This window comes from Pan paniscus, chromosome 11 (genome assembly GCF_029289425.2).
Source record: "Pan paniscus chromosome 11, NHGRI_mPanPan1-v2.0_pri, whole genome shotgun sequence".
Lineage (NCBI taxonomy): Eukaryota > Metazoa > Chordata > Mammalia > Primates > Hominidae > Pan > Pan paniscus.
This window is the reverse complement of record NC_073260.2, coordinates 46,502,829-46,513,769: the sequence shown is the minus strand read 5'-3', so window position 1 is coordinate 46,513,769 and position 10,941 is coordinate 46,502,829. Positions and strand designations below refer to the sequence as shown.

At 49.6% G+C, this 10,941-nt stretch overlaps 1 pseudogene; it reads left to right on the top strand.

Moving 5' to 3' along the window:
- The first annotated feature begins 252 nt into the window (after positions 1-252).
- On the top strand, positions 253-10,607 carry LOC100987494 (polyunsaturated fatty acid lipoxygenase ALOX15-like; annotated as a pseudogene).
- The last annotated feature ends 334 nt before the right edge of the window (positions 10,608-10,941 follow it).

Genomic DNA, 10,941 nt, shown 5'->3' with positions numbered 1-10,941 from the left:
TGCTTTTGGTCCAGAAATTCCATCTCTAGGATTTTGTTCTACAGATATGCTTTCATATGAGAAATGCTGTATACACTGGTTTATTTCTTTCAGCATTTTTTTCCATAGTTACAAAAGATTGCTAACAGCCTGTCTCCACTTATCAGAGAGGTTTATTTCTTTCAGCATTTTTTCATAGTTACAAAAGATTGCTAAGAACCTACGTGTCCACTTACAACAGATTAGTAGAATTTATTACGCTACAGCAAAACGATGGCAGCCTTAACAAAGAACAAGGAAGCTCTTTATGTGCGGGTATGGAATGACCTGACTTATGTTGCAATATGGAAAAAGCAAGGTGCAGAAGAGTGTGTAAGGAATATGCTGAAATGTGCAGGAAAAGGACCAAAAATAGGCAGTGTTTGCTCAGTAATAGTAGTGCACAGAGAAGACTGGTAACAGTGATTGCTAGGGGTGGAGAAACTGGGTGGCTTGGGGCCAAGAGGAGGGAGAAACTAGTGAATACCACGTTGTATCTTCTGAATTTTGAATCCTGTGATGTACTTCCTACTAAAAAATTATGCAAACCAGAAAAAGTGCATCAGACACATATTTTCATAAACTTTATTTGTCTTACCAGGCTGACTGCAATCCATGCCTTGGAGTTTATTTTACTATTCCCCTATTGTTTACATTGCCTGAGTGTTATTTGTTTAGCTGTGTCTCTCCCAAGGGAAGGATTTATTTATCATGAAGTTTTCAGCTCAATGTGTTTTGGCAAACACTAATTGACACCCACAAGCCCTGATACTGTGCTAAATCCAGGGGAAACAAAAGTGAGAGTCCTGCTGGGTGTGTAGTCCCTGCCTAGGACAAACTCGCATTAGTGGGGTATACAGACATACAAACAAACGATCACAGCGCAGGATTAAGTGTGCAACAATAGAAGTGTGCACAAAGAGAAAAGTGGTAGAAAGGAAAGCTGATCAGCTCTGGTGAGGTGAGAGGGGTGGAATAACCAGGGAAGACTTAGCTGAAAAACTGGAATCAGGGTTTAGAAGGATGAATAGGCTTACCCAGGAGCAAGTTCTTTGAGGGAAAGACGCGTGGGTTCCAGGGAACACATGGCTCCAGCCCAAAGCGAAGCAGCAGAAGATGCCCTGGTGCAGTGGGATGAGGGGCAAGGAGGTCTGGTCGGGTTAGCAAGGGCATTGAATGCCCCCAAATTTGGATTTTTATTCCGCAGGCAACAGGGAGGCAGAGGCGTTTACATTCAAAAGGAATGAATCCCAGAGCCTGGCACAGGGAAGGCAAGTAAGCAAAGTTGGTCCAATGAATTCAGTGGCCTGAATGTATCTTCCTCAAATGTCACTGAAGACTGGGTCTCCTCGCCCACTTCACCCCCTCCTGTAGCCCAACTTGTGAGACGCGCGCGCACACGCGCACGTTTAGATGGAGGGGGATTTCCTAGCCATCCAGGCTTGCCTGAAACTCCATCTTACACTGGTGCATAACTCCTGCCCCCACCTCACCTGCCTCCTGTACGAGGGGTTGATTCCTTCTTCCTGCGTGTTTTCTGTCCTGTCCAAATCCTTTTCTGCTTCTCCCACCAGTCAAAGTAATGGTTTCCACTCCCTGCTCCCGCCAGGACTCCTTTTTGGCATGGGGCTGAGTTCTGCTCCTTGGAGCTCCAGCGGGTAGCTCCTGGGAGCCCCAGCGGGTAGCCAGGCGGAGTTGGTTGGAGACCTGCCACCCACTTTCTGACCCCAAGAGAATTCTGAGAGGGCAGGGTCTCAGGCTCAGCGAGTTAGCTCGTCCACCCTTCTTCCCCCCAAGAAGGAGCGAAACGTCTTTGAGCAAGATTGTTCTCTACTGCGTCTGGGTGTCCACCGGGGCCTCACTCTGTGCCAGCTCCAACAACTAGGTGTAGCTGTGGCCCCACGGTGGCTGAGCCTCCTCTGTCTCCCGCGGGAAATAGAATTCAAGGTTCAAGTACCGGAGCACCTGGGGCCGCTGCTGTTTGTGAAACTGCGCAAACGGCAACTCCTTCTGGACGCCTCCTGATTCTGCAACTGGATCTCCGTGCAGGGCCCCGGATCCGGTGAGGAAGTGAAGTTCCCTTGTTATCTCTGGGTGGAGGGCGGCGGCGTCCTGAGCGTACCGGAAGGCACTGGTGAGAGCGGGGCTGAAAGTGTGAAAGTGTGAAGAGGCGTCTGGAGTGCAAGAGAAGCTGGGGTGCATGCGGATGTGGAGGATGGGGGTGCTGGAACCTGGAGCGCAGGGGCCTTTGGAGGTTGTTGAAGGGGCGGTTGCGGGAGCTGGCAGAGTGGCGTGGAGGCTGGGGGTGGGGCGTGGTGCCGAAGGGGCAGGGGCCACACAGAAGGACAGGGTGATGAAGCTCTCTTGGCAGGGATGAGAAGAGGCTCTCAGAAAAAGCCATTGCCCAATCCCTCCTCTCTACTGCACTCTACTCTAGGCTGCACTGTGGCCGAGGACTCTCAAGGCCTGTTCAAGAAACACAGGGAAGGCCGGGCGCGGTGGCTCACAAATGTAATCCCAGCACTTTGGGAGGCCCAGACGGGCGGATCACGAGGTCAGGAGATCGAGACCATCTTGGCTAACACAGTGAAACCCCGTCTCTACTAAAAATACAAAAAAATTAGCCGGGTGCGGTGGCGGGCACCTGTAGTCCCAGCTACTCGGGAGGCTGAGGCAGGAGAATGGTGTGAACCCGGGAGGCAGAGCTTGCAGTGAGCCGAGATCGTGCCACTGCACCCTAGCCTGGGCGACTGAGCAAGACTCCATCTCAAAAAAAAAAAAAAAAAAAGAAAAGAAAAGAAAAGAAAGAAAGAAACACAGGGAAGAGGAGCTGGAAGAGAGAAGGAAGCTGTACCGGTGACCCCTACTCCCCAGACCCCATGTGAGCTGCTGCTTCCAGCACCCGTGTCTGATTTCATTCTTCCCCACTGGTGGGGAAACTGGAAGGATGGGTTAATTCTGAATGTGGCTGGGGCCAAACTATGTGATCTCCTGTGCATGAGCGATTTCTGGAAGACAAGAGAGTTGACTTTGAGGCTTCGCTGGCCAATGGGTGACAGCAAGGGGAGGCTGAGTGGGAGGGAGGTGCTCTGGTCTAGTGGAAGCCAAGGGGCTTATAGGCTGCACTGTGCTGGATCAGCCCAAGATAGGTGCCTGTGGTTGTAATGTTGGAGTCTCAAAATATGCTCAAACCCTTTGCCCCAACCTTCCTTGAAGCCTGGCCGACCTCGCTATCAAAGACTGTAAATGTTCTGACTTGTTGGAACAATCTGGATGACTTCAACCGGATTTTCTAGTGTGGCCAGGGCGAGTTGCTGATCAGACCCCCTACCCCAATACTCCTCCCAGGACTCTTACTCCAGCTCCCACCCAATCCAGGGGAATTGAAAGAACCAGGGTGGGGAGACCAGAGACTTGGGTCCCTCTGGTGGGCTAGAGTCAAGTGGGCATGGTTGGTGGGGGTTGGAAGGACCAAGAACTCAGATCCCACAACTTGCTCAACAACTGCCTTCCCCAGATAATGTGTGGGACTTCAGAAAGCAGGATGCCTTATTTGGGTACCAGTTTCTTAATGGTGCCAACCCCATGGGGCTGAGGCTCTCCATTCACCTTCCTACCCACCTCGTGTTCCCTCCAGGGACGGAGGAACTGCAGGCCCAGCTGGAGAAGGAGCTGGAGGTATGGACATCAGAACCCCAGGGAGGCCCAACAGTGAAATGAGTTGGGCTAGCGTCACCGGTACTGCTGCGGGACCCACTGTGGGCCTGGCTTGCTGCCAGTCAACAAGGAGGGATTCTGCAGAAGTCCTGGGGGATCCTGGAGAAGCTCAGCTGCACAGCCTCCTCCCCACATGCTGTGGAGAGAGGGTGTGCAAGGTGGAATGGTTGATAGGACAGGGTCAAATGAAGAAACGTGACTGGGCCTTGATGCTAGGGATTCAGGGAGTGTGCAGAGTAAGGGAATCAAGGTCAGAGTGCTGTGGCTGTTAATCAGGAGTCAATATAGAACAACAGAGAGGAAGTGCATGGGATTACAGGGCAGATAGGCTTGGATGTGAACCCTGGTTCTGCTATTTGTAAGCTCTGTGACCTCAGGCAAAATACCCAACCTCTCCGATTATCTGTTTCCTCCTCTGTGAAATTGAGGCTCATTCAACTATGTATAAGAATTATAAGCCCAGGCACAGTGGCTCATGCCTGTAATCCCAGCACTTTGGGAGGCTGAGGCGAGATGATCGCCTGAGGCCAGGAGTTCAAGACCAGCCTGGTCAACACGGTGGAACCCTATTTCCATAAAAAATACAAAAATTAGTGTCTGTAAGTTTTGGTGTGGTGGCATACACCTATAGTCCCAGCTAGGCTGAGGTGCGAAGATCATCTGGGCCCAAGGAAGTCAAGGCTGCAGTGAGCCATGGTGATCCTGCTGCTGCACTCCAGCCTGGGCAATAGAGTAAGATATATATATATCTCTCTCAGTATATAGAGTAAGATATATATATATATATATATCAATAACCACATGATTCCCTACTTGGTACAAAGTCGGTGATGGAGACAAGTTAGTTCCCTTCTCTCTCTTCTCCCCTGGAAGAATCAGAGTAAGAAAGAAGATGCCTTATGCTGATAGCAGCCCTTCACCTCTTCTCCCATCCAGGGGAGCACACTGTTTGAAGCTGACTTCTCCTTGCTAGATGGGATCAAGGCCAACATCATTCTGTGTAGCCAGCAGCATCTGGCTGCCCCTCTAGTCATGCTGAAGCTGCAGTCTGTTGGGAAACTCTTGCCCATGGTCATCCAGGTGAGAGGACTTGAGATTTCTGCTCCCAGTATCCAGCCTTCTCAGCTCAGCCCTTATCGAAATTCACTGGGCACCCACTATCTGCATCTTAAAGGAGGAAATGGGCAATGTCTGTGATTCGAACACCTTGAAGTATAGCTGGAGAGACAGACTGGGCCAGTCTGAAGAAGCTCTGGTACTGAGGAAGTCCCTGAGGACAGGACAGCCCAGGAGGGATCAGGGGAGGTGGGGTATCATGAGCCTTGAAGGAGGGCCAGGGCTCAGACAAGCAGGAGGGACGGAAAGGACCTGTCCTCAGGGGCAAGACGGTCTGGGCAGAGAGGCTGAGGCAGAGGAGTCAGGAGATTCCTAGGGGACAGTTGGACTGGGGGCCAGACTACGCCAGGCTAAGGAGTGTGATGTGGGAAGCTGGAGAAGGCTGTGATGAAATGTGCTGTGGACTTTGGGAGGCCGAGGCGGATGGATCACCTGAGGTCAGGAGTTCAAGTCCAGCCTGGTCAACATGGTGAAACCCCGTCTCTACCAAAAATACAAAATTAGCCAGGCGTGGTGGCACATGCCTGTAGTCCCAGCTACTCGGAAGGCTGAGGCAGGAGAACCTGGGAGGCGGAGGTTGCAGTGAGCCAAGATTGTGCTACTGCACTCCAGCCTGGGCAACAGAACAAAAACTACATCTCAGAAAAAAAAAAAAAAAAAAAAGACAGAAATATGCTGTGGGCATGCTGTATAGGCGGTTGTGTTTAGGATGGGTTGGAGAGGGGAGATGCTAGAAACAAGGATTAGGGTGACATGCTCCAGCACTTGCCCCAGGAGGAGGTGGGCTCAGATGTGGGTAGTGACCATCGGGATGAAGAGGACAGGTGGATGTGAGGTTAGAAGGAGATCAAGGAGGAAGGAAAGGGAAGCCAGGCCAGGTGCCTGCAGAAATAGCACGAATAAAGAGGACAGGGTGCTCACATAGGCTTCCGCCTGGCCAATATTGAGATTACCGGAAGACATTTAAATTGTCTGGCAGGCAACTGAGAACTAGAGATTTAGTCATTTGGGTAAAGGTGGGGCTGAAAGATGAGATTTTGAAAAAGGAGTGTGGGATGAAGGAAGCAGGCAGTTTGAATCTTGTCCACACTGCAGGGACTGAAAGGGGAAGTGGAGGCTGGAGAAGGCACTAGAAGAGCAGTTTCTACAGAATGTTGGAGGCAGAGCAGCTTGCAGGGTGCTAATGCACCAAGTGGATAGGAAAGGGAGGGGTAGCTGTAGGGAGTGGCAGCAGTGACATGGAGCAAGTGAAACACATTTGGAGGACGAAGGGAGAGGTTAAACATGCAAGGGAGGGGAGTTGCTGAGCACCTGGCACTCACCCCTTCTCTCCCTACACCTTGTTCCTGCTCCAGCTCCAACGTAGGATCCCAGCCACTTCCGCTTTTCTTGCCCATGGATCCTGCAATGGTCTGGCTTCTGGCCAAATGCTGGGTCCATAGCTCTGACTTCCAGCTCCGTGAGCTGCAGCCTCATCCTCTGAGGGGACACTTGATGGCTGAGGCCACTTTTGTGGCCACCATGAGGTGCTTTTGATACATCCTGTCTTCAAGGTAACACCTTATTCCCTTCCCTCCTGCAGGCCTCTATCTCTGCCCCAGGCCACATTCCCACCTCTGGAGGCTCCCTCTCTGTGGAGTTTCAGAGTATGGAGAGAATCAAGGAATAGAAGATGTGAGAGCAAAAGAGTGCAAGCATGGCTGGCCGTGCATAGCACCTTTCTTGGGGGGAGGGGTAAAATCATTCGTGGGGAAAGTAGGGAAAAAAATCTTACTCTTTTTATGTGCAAAGCACAGATATTGGTACAGTACATAAACAGTACATGCAAATGACCAAGGATTCCATCCAAGAAGAAACTATGCAAATAATATACAAAGACTTTTTTCCAGCCAGTCATTTATCAGTTCTAAAATAGTGATACTGGCCAGTTAGAGGGGCTCAGAAAACAACAGTCACCTGGTTTATTACAGACCATTAGAGCGAAGTATTTACTTATTAAAAATATGTATTGGGAGCCTCCTGTGTGACAAGAACCATTCTAGACGCTAGCAGTAAGCAAGATAGTCAAGGTCCTGATCTTTTGAGACTTTCATTTCCAGCAAGGGCAAACAGACAACACAGACTGTATTGTAACATATCAGCTGTGGTAGGTACGATGCAGAGAATCAAAGCAGAGTGACGTGATGGCAAGTTTAGATTGGGTGGTCAGAAAAGGCTCCCTTGAAGGAGATGACATCGAGAATGCGACTGTCAGAAGCTAACCTTGAAATGATCAAAGGGGCACAGTGTTCCAGGCAGAGGCAACAGCTTGTGCAGGATCGAGGTGGGAATGAACTCGGCTTCTTTCGGTTCTTTGAAGGATGGGTAAGGTCAGGCAAATCAACCTGCCCTGCCTCCACAGTCAGAAAGAAGAGTGACCCAGAATCTCCCTTTCTCTCCCCATACCTCGTCGAAAACTCCCGTGTTGGAGACCAGCGGCTGAAGAAGGTGAGGATAACGGATGAAGGGGAGGCTTTGGAGGGAGGCAGTGGTTGACCATCCATTCTCAATGGGGCAACAGTGTCCCCCAAGGGATGAAGATGGTTGGAAAATATGTGTGAAAAATCTTATTATTTTTATGTATAAATCACAGATATGATGCAATACATAAGTGAATATACAGTATATATGTAGCATTAAAATTTCATGAGGTGGGGTCAGATTAGGAAAAAATGTCTCAAAAGGTTACTTAGGCCAGGTGTGGTGGCTCACATCTATAATCCCAGCACTTTGGGAGGCTTGGGCGGGCAGATCACCTGAGGTCAGGAGTTCGAGACCAGTATGACCAACATGGTGAAACCCTGTCTCTATTAAAAATACAAAAATTAGCTGGGCTTGGTGGTGTGCACCTGTAATCCCAGCTACTCAGGAGGCTGAGGCAGGAGAATCACTTGAAACCAGGAGGTGGAAGTTGCAGTGAGCTGAGATCGCACCTTTGCACTCCAGCCTGGGCAACAAGAGCGAGACTCCATCTAAAAAAAAAGAAAAAGACTACTTACAGAATGATAATGAAAAAAAAGTTGAGAAACTTTGGTCTAGACCTGTGGAAAAAGATATGAAAAGCAAAGGAGAATGATTTCTTTCAATTATCATAAAGCACTAAGTCAGTGGTTTGTGGAACACGTTAGTCAGTGCAAATCAACTGAAAACTCGGTTGTTTATTTTTATTTATATTTATGTAGTTATTTTTAACTTTTAGGTTTGGGGTACATGTGCAGTTTGTTATATCAGTAAATTATGTGTCACAGGAGTTTGGTGTACAGATTATTTTGTTACGCAGGTAATAAGCATGGTACCCGATAGGTAGTTTTGGGATCCTTCCCTCCTCCCACCCTCCACCTTCAGATAGATGCTAGTGTCTGTTGTTCCCTTCTTTATGTCCATGTGTATTCAATGTTTAGCTCCCACTTATAAGTGAGAACATGCCATATTTGGCTTTCTGTTCCTGTGTTAATCCATTTAGGATGATGGCCTCCACCTCCATCCATATTGCTTGTTCTTTTCTATGGCTGCATAGTGTTCCATGGTGTATACGCACCACATTTTCTTTACCCAGTCTATTGTAGATAGGCATTTAGATTTGATTCCATGTCTTTGCTATTGTGAATAGTGCTGTGATGAACATACACATGCATGTGTCTTTATGGTAGAACAATTTTTATTCATTTGGGTATATATCCAGTAGTGGGATTGCTGGGTCAAATGGTACTTCTGAAAACTCACTGTTGAGAGGTCACTGAACTTCAAGTCTGTGATTTTTCTGAAGACCTGGTATCTTTCCTGCTTGTCAGCCCCTATTTCCTGCAGGGACCTGTGCAGCTGTCTTCTGACTTTGCCCTTCCCTGCTTTTTTGCCTCTAGCTTATAATTCCCCACCTGCAATACACCATGGAAATTAACATCTGGGCCAGAACTGGGCTGGTCTCCAACAGGAAGTTTTCAACCAGGTATGGGGAGAGAAAGGGAGATTCTGGGTCACTCTTCTTTCTGACTCTGGACTCAGGGCTGGTCAATTCGCCTGACCCTGCCCATCCTTGCTTCTCAGGTGGTGAGCACTGGTGGGGAAGCCATGTGGAGCTGCTCAAGCGAGCTGGAGCCTTTCTAACCTATAGCTCCTTCTGTCCCCCTGATGACTTGGCTGTCCAGGGCCTCCTGGGAGTCAAGTCTTCCTTCTTTGCCAAGATGCACTGCAGCTCCAAGAAATCATCTCTCGGTGAGGCAAGCGGGAAGGCCAGTGGGGGTGGAGAAGAAATCTAGGAGAGCCCGAGGTCTGTGTCTGGTTGTGGGCCTGGGGCCCTGACATGGCCATGTGAACAGGGGCAGAGCTGGCTTCAACACTCTGGCCCTGCCCCATTGGCTGGCCGGTATGTGGAAGGAATCATAAGTCTCCACTGTAAGACAGACGTGGCTGTGAACAGTGACCCAGAGCTGCAGACCTGGTGTCGAGAGATCATTGAAATCCGGCTGCCCAGGACCGAGGTGAGAGGAGCTCCTGCCCTGAAATCTCAGACACAAAACTGCAAGAGATCTCCCCAGAATCCTCTGTGCTTCTATGAAATCTTCCAGAAGCATTTCCAATACCTATGAAAACTCCAAAGGCCTTCTCAGATTCTATTCCCTCCCAGCTGGAGACAGGTCCCCATCCTATGCATTGAGAACCCCTTAGATGCCAGATGCAGCGGAACCAGTGGTTGCTCATAAATGTTTAATAACTGACTCTCAGGAAAAAAAAAAGGTCCCAATTTGTAACATTTGCACATTTCCATGGCACAAATATTCCTACTGTGGCTACCAAGGTGATGTTGGCCAGCTCACTAAAAACCTTAACATCATTGACTGACTCTTGTGAGCCAGTATGAGTCAGCACCAGTGCCCCACTGAGTGGGACCCTCCCAGTCAGCTCCCCACTCCCCCACCCAAGCCTGCTGTCATGGTAATTCCCACAAGAGTTACTGAGCATTCCTTCTGCTCTTTCTCACCCCTCTTGTTCTCCTCTCTTGGCCTTGGCCTCTGAGCTCTGCTCTATTCCTGACCTCACAGCTTCTAACTCTCCTCACCCCTTGAAGGGTTTCCTGTCTCTTTACAGTCTCAGGACCAGGTTTGCCATTTTGTCACCACATGTATCTTTGCCTGCACTGGCCGACACTCCTTCGTCCACCTGGACCAGGTAGTTACCAGAAATGGGCAGCTGGGAATTTGGGGCCTGGGTGACGGAGGAGTCTGTATGCAGGTGGGTCACAGGGTTTTCATGCTTAGCAGACATTGACTGTAGATTCCTGACTTTCCTTAGCTGGATTGGTACATTTGGGTCTCTAATGCACCCTGCACGATGTGGCTGCCAACCACCAAGGATGCAACACTGCCCAACTTTCCAGATGTCCTCTCCAGATGTCCATCAGTTGGCAGCTGAGCAGACACCAGCCCATTATGGTGACAGCAAAGTGCCCAGGGCCCTAAGGAAGGAGGCAGCTGTGGGGACATGTGGCACCCCAAACTGGGGGTCATAAGGCTCTAAGCTGTTTTTTCCTCTCCATCCCAGGTGGCTGTGAGCCAGCATAAGAAGGAGTATTTTTCGGGCCCTCAGCCTAAGGCTGTGCTGAAGAAGTTCAGGGAGGAGCTGGCTGCCCTGGATGAGGAACTGAGATCTGGAATGCTACACGGGACATGCCCTATAAATACCTGCGGCCCAGCCCGGTGGAAAACAGTGTGGCTATCTGAGTGTCACCAGCCTTTGGTTATTTCAGTCGCCCTCCACCCAAGCCACAGTTCTACCCCCAGGTGGTTTCAGTCCTACCCTCCCAAGCCCCACACTTTTCTCATGTCCCACCCTCCCTAAAGGGACACCTTTTCATGGTCTCTGCACCCAGTGAACACATTTTACTCTAGAGGCAGCACCTGGGGCCTTATTCCTCCCTCCTCCCTCCCTCCTTTCCTATATATTCCTTCCTCCCTGTCTTCCTCCTTCTTCAGATCTATAGGGCAAATAACAGCCACAATTATATAAACCATTTCAAGGATCGAATAGGGAGATAATACATATTATTCCACACCT